The sequence below is a fragment of the Porites lutea genome, chromosome 1, assembly GCF_958299795.1.
Source record: "Porites lutea chromosome 1, jaPorLute2.1, whole genome shotgun sequence".
Taxonomy (NCBI): Eukaryota; Metazoa; Cnidaria; class Anthozoa; order Scleractinia; family Poritidae; genus Porites; species Porites lutea.
Window position 1 is genome coordinate 10,098,368 of NC_133201.1, and position 9,865 is coordinate 10,108,232.

A 9,865-nucleotide genomic window follows, 5' to 3' on the forward strand; every position below is an offset into this window, starting at 1 on the left:
TATAGTAGTCAGCTAAGAAATGTTTGGTTAGTTTTAGTGTAACCAAAACCGTAGCACCTTATTTATTTTGTGGCTTGTTTATTAAGTTTAAACGGATGAGTATTTAACTTGAATAGGTTTTAATATTTGTCTGTTATAAGGTCATCCATAGTTATAACACTAGAAGGAATTACGGAAGCAGAGACTTTTTTATCAATGCGCTAAGGAAAGGAAGATTTTAGACGCATCTTTTAAAGAAATATATATATTTCTATTTAGTATATACTAAAACAGTGGATAGTGTTTTTCGCGCGCTCTGATTTGCTACTCAATCAGTGAATATCCTGCACTATTCACTGATTCACCTCCAGTTCCTCGGAGCGAGCGACGCCAAACTCGTGTAAGTTGCAAGCAAAATGCCTTCCCGGTTTGCTGCCGTAAACAAACAAAGAAATTTCACAACTAATCAAGCAAGCTGTTTCCGAAATACACGAAGAAGGTGACGAAGTTCGGATTGGAAGTTTTAACAGATAAAGCTTTGTCTTTTTGACACGAATTTATCGATATAACCGGTGAAAGAGTTTTTTGTTTACAAATACAAATGAAGCTTAAGTCTTGCTTACTTTATTTAGTTGAGTTGTTCATAAATAAGCTTAAAACTACATTTAATAATCTTTTGTTACAGAATGATTTTAAATACAAAAATAATTCACAACTCCTTTTGAAGAAATTTCCCCGCAAGAGCTAAACAAATGCCTTCAAAAGTTTTAGTTGCCGGCAAGAAAAAGCGACGGCCGCGGCCGCCCGGTCATTACGCGCCAAAATTGTAATCGTTGGCAACAGTATTTGAGTTAAAAATCGTCGTTTTTGTGCTCAATTATCTCACTGTTTTAGTATATACTAAAACAATTATTCACCTCAGTGTCGGTGGCTAGTCGTGGATATTTACCTCACTGCTTCGCAGTTCGGTAAATAACCAGGACTAGCCAGCTCCACTTTGGTGAATAATTGTTATATATTTTAGATATTTTGTAGCTTTTAATATTTTAATCTGTCTGACATTTTAACATTTTCAACCTGTAGTTTGTATAATTTAGGTTTTTAGTTCTTAACTTTTTACTTTCGGGCTAATTTTCGCCCGCAGTCACTTTTTGGCTATAAACTCTAGTGTATCTTTGACAACATTTTTCATATTTTATTATTCGTTGTGCTGAATAGGAATAAAGGGGACCTTCACTCTTCAAAGAAAGTGGCGCGTTACTTGTTTGGACATATTATATATCTTTGTCACACTTCAAATACCGTAAAATTCCGAAAATAAACCCATCCATGTATAAGCCCCTCCAAATATAAGCCCCCCAAGCTCGTTACGCAAAAAACCATCCGTTAAAAGCGCCCCTCCAAATATAAGCCCCCCGGGGGCTTGTTCTTAGAAATTGCCCTCAAATACAAAGTAAAACAAAACAAAAACGGTTTTTTTCCTTCCAGCTATAAGGCTAGCCCTATCGATTTTGAAACGCAAATTTTCCTCCATAGATAAGCCCCTCCAAACATAAGCTCCTCAAAAAGGGCCTTTGAAAAATATAAGCCCCGAGGCTTATTATCGGAATTTTACGGTACTTGTTTAAAAAAAAAAAGGTGCAAGGGAAACGTCTACACCATAAGATGATTCCCAAAACTGTTTAACACGAGCAAATATTAAAATCACATGGTTAGGTTGTGATTGATTTAATCGAGCGCTGTGCAGTTTGACTGACAGCCGAGGCATCGTTGAACTAATCACCCCTTGATACCGCATGGTTGAACTCCTTGTGCGTGATCTTTGCAATCAAGTTGAAGTGGTCGACTTCCCTGTTTACTGCTTCAGATATTTTGGAGGTCATGAAGCCGAAGATCAAAAACAAATCCGAACTTCCAGCACATGAATTTGGTGAATAAGCCATACTGGGTCTGTCTGCAGCATGAAGTCTTTCTGCCCTGATTGGTTAATAAGTTTATCATTTATTAATATTTGTTTATTTGTCAACACTAAATCGCTCATTCTAATTTAAGACTTTTGTCTATTCTTGGGTCACTTAGCCGACCTTAAATTGAATTTAACCAACATTTATTGCCAACGAGGCAGCCGAGCTAAAAAGTGAGAAGCTGACTCAGCGGCAGATGCATAATGCCGTGCAATGTATTGGGAAATTTCTCAAATCTACGTAATCTTCTTTTCTTTTGCCTATATCTGGGTGTAAGTAATACCCCACATTTGAGCGGTGACGTCATGATCATGCATTTGTTCCTAGTGATTACTGTTGGTTGTGGACCATGAATTGCGTTTGTTGAGTCGTTGCTGAGGACCTAACAGGTGAGCAAGCATATGCATACGATTTAATGTTGAAAAGGGCTATTAGTGCCCTGTTTTCCTTCATAAGTTGGGCTTTAGCAGCGATTGATCAAGAAATAACGTCCTACGCTCAAATTTTTGTTAAAACCAGCGTGTTCTTGGCAGCTCGATTTATTTACATTGAGCTAGCCTTCAAGTCCTGTGAGGAATGCAATGAATCTGCGGACCTTTTGTTTTAGAGACTATCATTATGCCCTTCGAGAGACTCTTTGTCTTGTGACACTCGCTTATTACATTGTTGTATTTTATTCAAATTTATATTTCTATGCCTCTCATACATACTTCGCCCCATTTTTATGCTTTTCACACATTTTGGTTCTCAACAATTATTTCATATGTATAACTCCACGTGCACAGAATATTTTTCTTATCCCTGATATTTAACAATTATTCTTTGAAATCGAGGTGAATAGTGGCTGAATATTACCGAGCCGCGAAAGCGGCGAGGTAAATATTCCCAAAGCTACTATTCACCGAGATTGAAAAGAATAATTGTTTTAGTATATACACACGAAGTGATCTCAACAAAATCAGACAGAAAACCATTAAAAAGTACGATTTGATTGACAGATCAAATCACGAGTAAGTTTAAAAATAGATCTTTGCAGAATTTTCAAACATGGCAATTCACAAGTTTATCATTTCGCAAACAACAGCGTAATGGCTGAACTGTTTCCTTACCTGAGGAGAAAAGTAGAGCTTTGTTGTTTTCTGTTGAGTCGCCAAGTTTATAGCCAAAAGGGTTCGTCGTGTCGTTCTTCGCATGAAGTGCTGACAAAAATGGCGGCTCGGTTGCTCGAAGTAAGACGTCGTCTTCCTGTATCATTCTTTTTCCGGTTTACTTAAAACGTAGAATTTCTGCAAACATTTCCTTTTAAATTTGTTTGTCATAAATAAACTTCGATTTTTGAGCCAAAATTTTCTTGTTACAAAACGCTTAGTTCACGAAACGGCTTCTTCTACGAGAATACATGGGAGTTGTAAACAATCCATCGAGCGCAAAACTCAGTACAGTAAATTGAAAAACGCCGTATTGAATCCTTCCATGTCTTTTCTTGCCTTAAAAAAATCAGCCCTAGGATTTTGTCGACTTTTAAAAGATCGTTCTCTAAAAAAATGGGAAAAACACCGAGCTCATACATTATCCACTCGCTAGGAGGTGAATATTATTGAGTAGTCCGTGATAGCGAACCAATCGGATTGCTTAAATCACCAAGATCACTGATTGTGTATATACTAAATGCTGTTGATCTGTGAAAGCCCGGTATATAATTTTTGTTTTCAGTTACAACTATTGAAGGCCTCATTCGAACAACATTTTACTTTCTAACTGTTATAGCCAGAGGAACTTACCATGAAACATAAGAACTAACTTGCTCCAATTTACCATGATCAATGGACGTGGCAGCGTCCCGAAATAGAACTTGCGTTACGACTCAGTGATTTTAAGTCACCGGAGAATAGCCCACGTTCGATATATTAAAATTCTATCATGGCTCAAATTTTTCAAGAGTCCATTATCTCGCAATTCCCAGAAGAGACTTGAGCACAAAGAAAACCAAACCAAATATGGAAAAATGACCAGAAGGCCTCGGAGTCATGTTAGAATTTTCATATATCGAACGTAGGCTATTAGCGCTTATTCCTTACATAACGTGAATCAACGCTTATTTCTTACATAACGTGAATCAACAACGACGTAATTTTTCACGTTAGGCAATCCTAGCTGAAAAATATACGTGTTTATGGGGAATTTTTCTAATTGACTTTTGGGCTTTTTGCAGCGGCGCTACGTTATGCACGAGCAGATATGTTGAAAACCTCGCCTGTCGAATTTAGTTCAGTTTTTCAGTCTTAACCTGAAAGGCAGAGAAACTCCTTGCCCCACATTAGGGGGTGTCTCTGAACAGCTGGCCCTAGTTGTTTGAAAGGTATTCATGCGAACTTTTTATAAGAAGCAAAAAGTTCATTCTCTACTTTCCGAGTCACCCTTTTCCGATGGTAGGGTCACCCCCCTAGACGAGGCAACTTTCTGCAAATAAACACTTAGGCTCATCCGGCCTGGTCAACTCCGTCAAGGTGAGACAATCAGAGCATGTACTCTTGGCTAGAAGGCCAACTTTTTTCTGATATTAAAGCTACAATCGGCGACAAAATTTGTTTGAGACTCTTCACCCTAAAGGGGCTTTCTGACGTTTTACTGACTTCCAGAGTGGCAAATAAAGCTTTTCCTCCCCCATCCCCTCTCTGCAATGTTGTGCCGCTGTTTATGAGCTACCTACAGACAACAACAAACACCCCAACTTTAAAAGAAGGGGAGAGTACAGAGGTGTGGATTCTTTTGTTCTCCGTAGTTACCCTATTTGAGTACAATGGCTGAACAATAATTTTGTCGCCGATTGTAGCTAAATGCGACTTAGCTGGAAGGGTGGCCCTCTTTCCCAGGAAAACGTTTCTCCAAATAAACGGGGCGTGGAGGGAAGCACCCATGTTAAATTTGAAGTTCGTTGAATAAATGAGAAATATATTATTTTCGTTCGATGTCGTCATGACCATCAAACATTGCTGTGTTTGTTTGTCAACAGTAAATCGCTGCTTTTATTGAAACCTTCTCTCTATTCTTACAGCACATAAAACCGACTTTAAACTGAACCTGAGCCACATTTATTAGATAAAATATAGATCTAGATTGATGTTTGTTTTTTTTCTTCGAAGTTACAGATTATTCTTCTTGTTAATAGTCTTCATAGTTTTCTTGGTTATAAGAAGGGTGTATAACATCGCTGAGTTTTTTGTGAGATGATGTCCACTCTGTTTCTAGTCTTCTTTTCTATAAAATGAAAGAAGAAAAAAGCGTTTTATCACCTTCATACACGCTAGTTTTGACTTTACCATTTGCAGGTCGCTGCTTCCTCTTTTAAAATGCCGTTTTCTTAATGCAGAACATTGATTCTAAATTTTAGAATGGCCTGTGACGTCCTAGTGTCAATGAACTCTTAAGTTTCATTTTCAACGTTTATTTTACTGCATGAGGCTTACCTGCATACAATATCTGCATACAATATTTATCAATATAAATGCAGAGTTAGGGTTCAATTACTTACTGTGCCTGCAATCTTATACAGTCATGCTTTCGGGTTCCATTTAAATCTTATTTCAATTTAGATGCCAACCTTCACCGAGGATCACAAAAAGCTACAGTTTAACGGATAACAAAAACTTACAACTTGCTTTGCAGGAAATAAGAATTATAATCAAAACATTTTAATCTGTAAGGTAAGTGAAAGGGTCTCTGGGCCAAAAAGTCCCGTGGTATGCATGATTAAGAGGTAGGCTGATTTAGCAACAGGACGGGAACGTCAGTTGAGGACGGGAAAGCGTGCAGAAAGGACTAAACACGACTTCCGGTGCCCAAACTGCCGCTCTGCCATTGGTCAAGCCAACATCGCGGCCAAATGTCTACGCATGCGCCAGGTTGAGGATTTCCGGTCACTTTTTCAGTCACATTTTCCAGTCAGATCAAAGTCTCCCGCGCGCTCGGCTTCATTCTGGTGTGCAGCTTGTGGTTCAGTTGTTCTGCTTCATGCTGCTCGTGTTTTTGACTATTTTGTAGTTATTGAAATTGCTTTTATGGATAGCCAGGCACAGATCACTGCAACAATTAGTCGATTAGATTCAGAAAAGGTAAGGTGATAATAACTTGTGTAATTTGGCTAATTTGAGCGTTAGGTAAACTGATTTTCTTTCACGAAAACAAAGTTTTCGACTGCCATTTTTCACTTAACCTGGCTGAGACTAGGACATAAAAAGTTATCATTGCAAACTTGTGTACTGTAGTTCTAATCTTCGATTCTTCAATTTCTCAGTATTAATGTCTTAAAAACCAAAAAACTTTGTAGTTTTATTTACCAGTGAGTTCGTGTTTTGAAATGAAGCTCTTCTGAGTAGATTGCCATGAAACACCTTAAGCATAATTATACTGTTGAGGTTGGCAGCAAGTTGATAACTCTATTTATTTATTTAAATTTTTCATTCTCAGAATCAGAGAGCGAAAGCTGGTTCGATGGCTTTTAGAAGTCGAAATTTTCATGCCATGTATTTAGCAGCTGGAAGTTTCGTGTTCGCAAGAGATGCAGCCGAGCCGCACAGTCTTCAATCAAAGAATAGCCATGTAAAAGAATTAATAAGAAATAAAATAAGCATTTTCTTGAATGAAAGTACGTACGTTTTTTAGTATTTGTTTAGTTTCCCGGCCAAGATCATTCAATGGACCGAAAGCGCCGGGTATTCGTGAAGGCAGTCATAAAAGTCGAGGTTGTTATTAAATCCCGCCCATCTTTTGTTGCAAGTTCTTGTTTTCTCTGATTGAACGGACTAAACTTTTGTTTCCTGGATATAGTGTTAATGATAATAATGACGTCTTTATTTTGGTTTCTTTCATAAGTATTGTTATTTTTTCCCTAAGTTATAGCCTTCTCCCCGAATTAACTTAATATGCCATTAACCAGTAGCATGCAAGAAAGGCAGTAAAAACAAATTGGTCATGTCGAGCGCTAGCGACGTACAAAGTTGAAACATCATTTTCACCGTTGGTGCAACCAGATAACCATGTGGTGCAAAAGTTTGACACTAGAAAAATATATAAGCTATCGAATGAGGTGATTTTTTTCGCCCCCTTTTTGGTCTGTTTCTCCCTTTTTGCTCTTAAACTTGGCGCAACGGCAAAGTTATGCTTACGCAATTGGTTTATGTACTAGACCGGAAATAAAAAGCTGACCGGATGTTAAATTTTGTGCCCATGCGCAGTGCGTTTTGCCGCGGTGTTGGTCAAGCCAGTTGTTTAGTTTGAGCGCGCCGTCGTCAACTGATGTTCTCGTTCTGTTGCTAAATCAGCCAAGTATTCATCACAGGCCGTTAACGCTGCAATAAGCCAATGATGAGCCACCAGAATTAGAATTCGCAAAGAGACAGAGTGTCAATGTTAAATAAGAGTTGCAACGTTAACTATACCTTTCCTTTCCCATACGGCCGACACACCATGCTGATTCCACAAATTCGCTTAAACTTTCTTGGGCTTTCGTCAGCTAAAGCTCTGAGCTGTTCTGTATGCAATTCATCGTCAGCGTCACCCAAAACAGGCAAAGCTTTAACGACAGTGGACATTAAAATAATTCCGACGAGTGCAAGTAATATCGTGGTTAAAAGATTCATTGTTGGATTCTTTTCTCCCCTTTTTGTGTCTCTGTAGAATAAAAAAAAATGTATGTAAGGGTTATAGTTTGAGTTGATCCGACGTGGCCACCCACGCACTCAGTCGAGTCTGTTCAGTATTATTAGTACAACTTGTGACCAACCTTTTCTGGGCTGGGTGGGTTATCTGTAAGGAGAGATCTTAATTCACGGTTAATCTCATGATCCTCATTCAGGTATCTTAATGGCTATCTGTAAACGGTGTATGTATGTATGTACATTGACATGTGCATATAGAGGACAGTTAAATTAGCAAGCTCCGCTTGTAGGTTTTCTTGTCTTTTACTTTTGCTTTTCGTTCTTTTTTTCAATTTCCACAATAAAATCCTGGATGTCATGAAGTTTCCCCGGGTTGTTTTGCAAGGATCATTTTCTCTCATTTAGAAAACATCTAAAATTTCTAGTAAACTCTTTTGGACAGATGTACCAACCATAGTCTATTCATCTGTAAACTGGCTCGTGCTACAAATAGAAAATGAAATCTGAATTCTTCACTGCGACAAGGTTAATAATAGAACTGTATAAACTATATAGTAAATAGATAAATAGATAAATTTCTTTTAAGTCTTATACCAGACAAGACCTTACCAGACCAGCCCAAAAGCAAAGGCCGAAGCTGTTCAAAAGCTGGATAGCGCTATCCACCGAATAAATTGAGTATTAGAGAAACCAATTGCATTATTCACTTGATGGAAGTTTTAAGCGGGAGATAGCGCTTTCCATCTTTTGAACAACTGCTGGGCCAGATCACGAAACTACTACCCTCGTCAAATGCTTCGAATTTCGCGTTCTATTTCTAAACATTCCCCTCAGGACAGAAAGTTCCCGAAAACTGGGTATTAATTCTGAAGCAGAATCAAAGGCAATTTATTGAAACATTCTTAAAGTTAAAAACCGATAATTCAGGTAATGGTTTCACGTCTGAAAAAGGTCTTCCAAACGCTAAGTTTCTTCTATATGGCTTCTTTCTTCCCAACCAAATGCAAACAACAGACCTCCTTTGTTTTCAAAACTTGAAAAAATAAATGTAACGCCGATCTACGCGAGTCCAGTCAGTTGCAGGATAGGTTTACACGATACAACCCGTGGCGTAGGCTAAATCGTAAGTACATCGCATGCGACAAAGTTGAACCGTATAATCAGCCTATTATTCCATGAGGGTTTTTTTGATTTCTATTTGATATGGGAAGCATAATGAAATATTGCCGTCAAATTGAAAGGTCTTGAAAGAAAGAAAATATTTATTACTTGCTTACTTGTGAAGTTGTGAAACAATTTCTAGGTGACCCAGTAAAAACTGTCCATCTATTAGCTTTTAATCGGATATTCGATTACATATTTTTCTTTTTCAACACAATCGCATTCTATAAAACTTAATATTTGAAGAAGACTGATCTCGGGTGGAAGTTACTGTGATGAGTTATATGCAACCTTGCCAGTGTTTAGACATCTGTTTAAAGTTTTAATGCAATTTTTCCTTTCTAGTAGAAATATACGCAGTAAAAAATAAGAATAGCTGGTCTTTGATAACTAACTGTATGGAATACTCCAAAACGTTATTATCGATGTTACCTGTTTATGCTCGTAAGTACGAACTGATAACAAATGGCAAAATGAAAAACTCAAATTCAAATTAATATAAAGTAAATAGGATTTCGCTTTATTAAAAAAAAAAAAAACGAAATCAAAAGAATTTAATTTCTTCGTTTGCTCTCATAAAGATTAAGGAAGAAAACAATTTTGTAAGTTTTGTTCTCTCAGGCCCTTTATTCCGTCAAACCGATACGATCCCACTATACATACCTTCAAAAATCGCCTTCTGCTTTTCCCTGTTTCGTAACAACGTACGCCTTGCCAGTGCCTTAGTTCACTACTGTTAGCGAATTTTGGTATGTACATAGCTGTCACCTCACTTTTCAATATATAAAAGCAATCGATATTAGATTCCTCCCCTTCAATTTCCGCCGTTAACGCTAATTCACTTCGCTGGAAAGAGCTTTTGTTCTAATATTTCCTTTGGGTGACTCCATGTTTAAATTATGTGACACATCTGTTAGTCTATAACGTTTTCCTTTCGTTCAAGCTGGCAATTAAATATGCCGAAAGGTTTGTAGGCTGTTAGGCTTGCCAAAATGAAGTGGCAGTTAAGCGACATGCGAAACAACGTTTTCTCAATTTTAAGTTCAAACACCTCCAAAGTAGACTTCCTTTTGTCATCGACACTTTTGCAAGCTGCGGAATGTT

The 9,865-nt window shown here is 37.8% G+C and overlaps 1 long non-coding RNA gene across 1 annotated transcript; it reads right to left on the bottom strand.

Annotated features, from left to right (window-relative positions):
- Positions 1-4,941: 4,941 nt before the first annotated feature.
- On the bottom strand, positions 4,942-9,498 carry LOC140935011 (uncharacterized). Its single transcript, XR_012165158.1, has 3 exons — positions 9,425-9,498; positions 7,382-7,613; positions 4,942-5,201 (listed from the first exon to the last, which is right to left on the bottom strand). It is a non-coding gene; the product is annotated as an uncharacterized lncRNA (long non-coding RNA).
- Between the last annotated feature and the right edge of the window lie 367 nt (positions 9,499-9,865).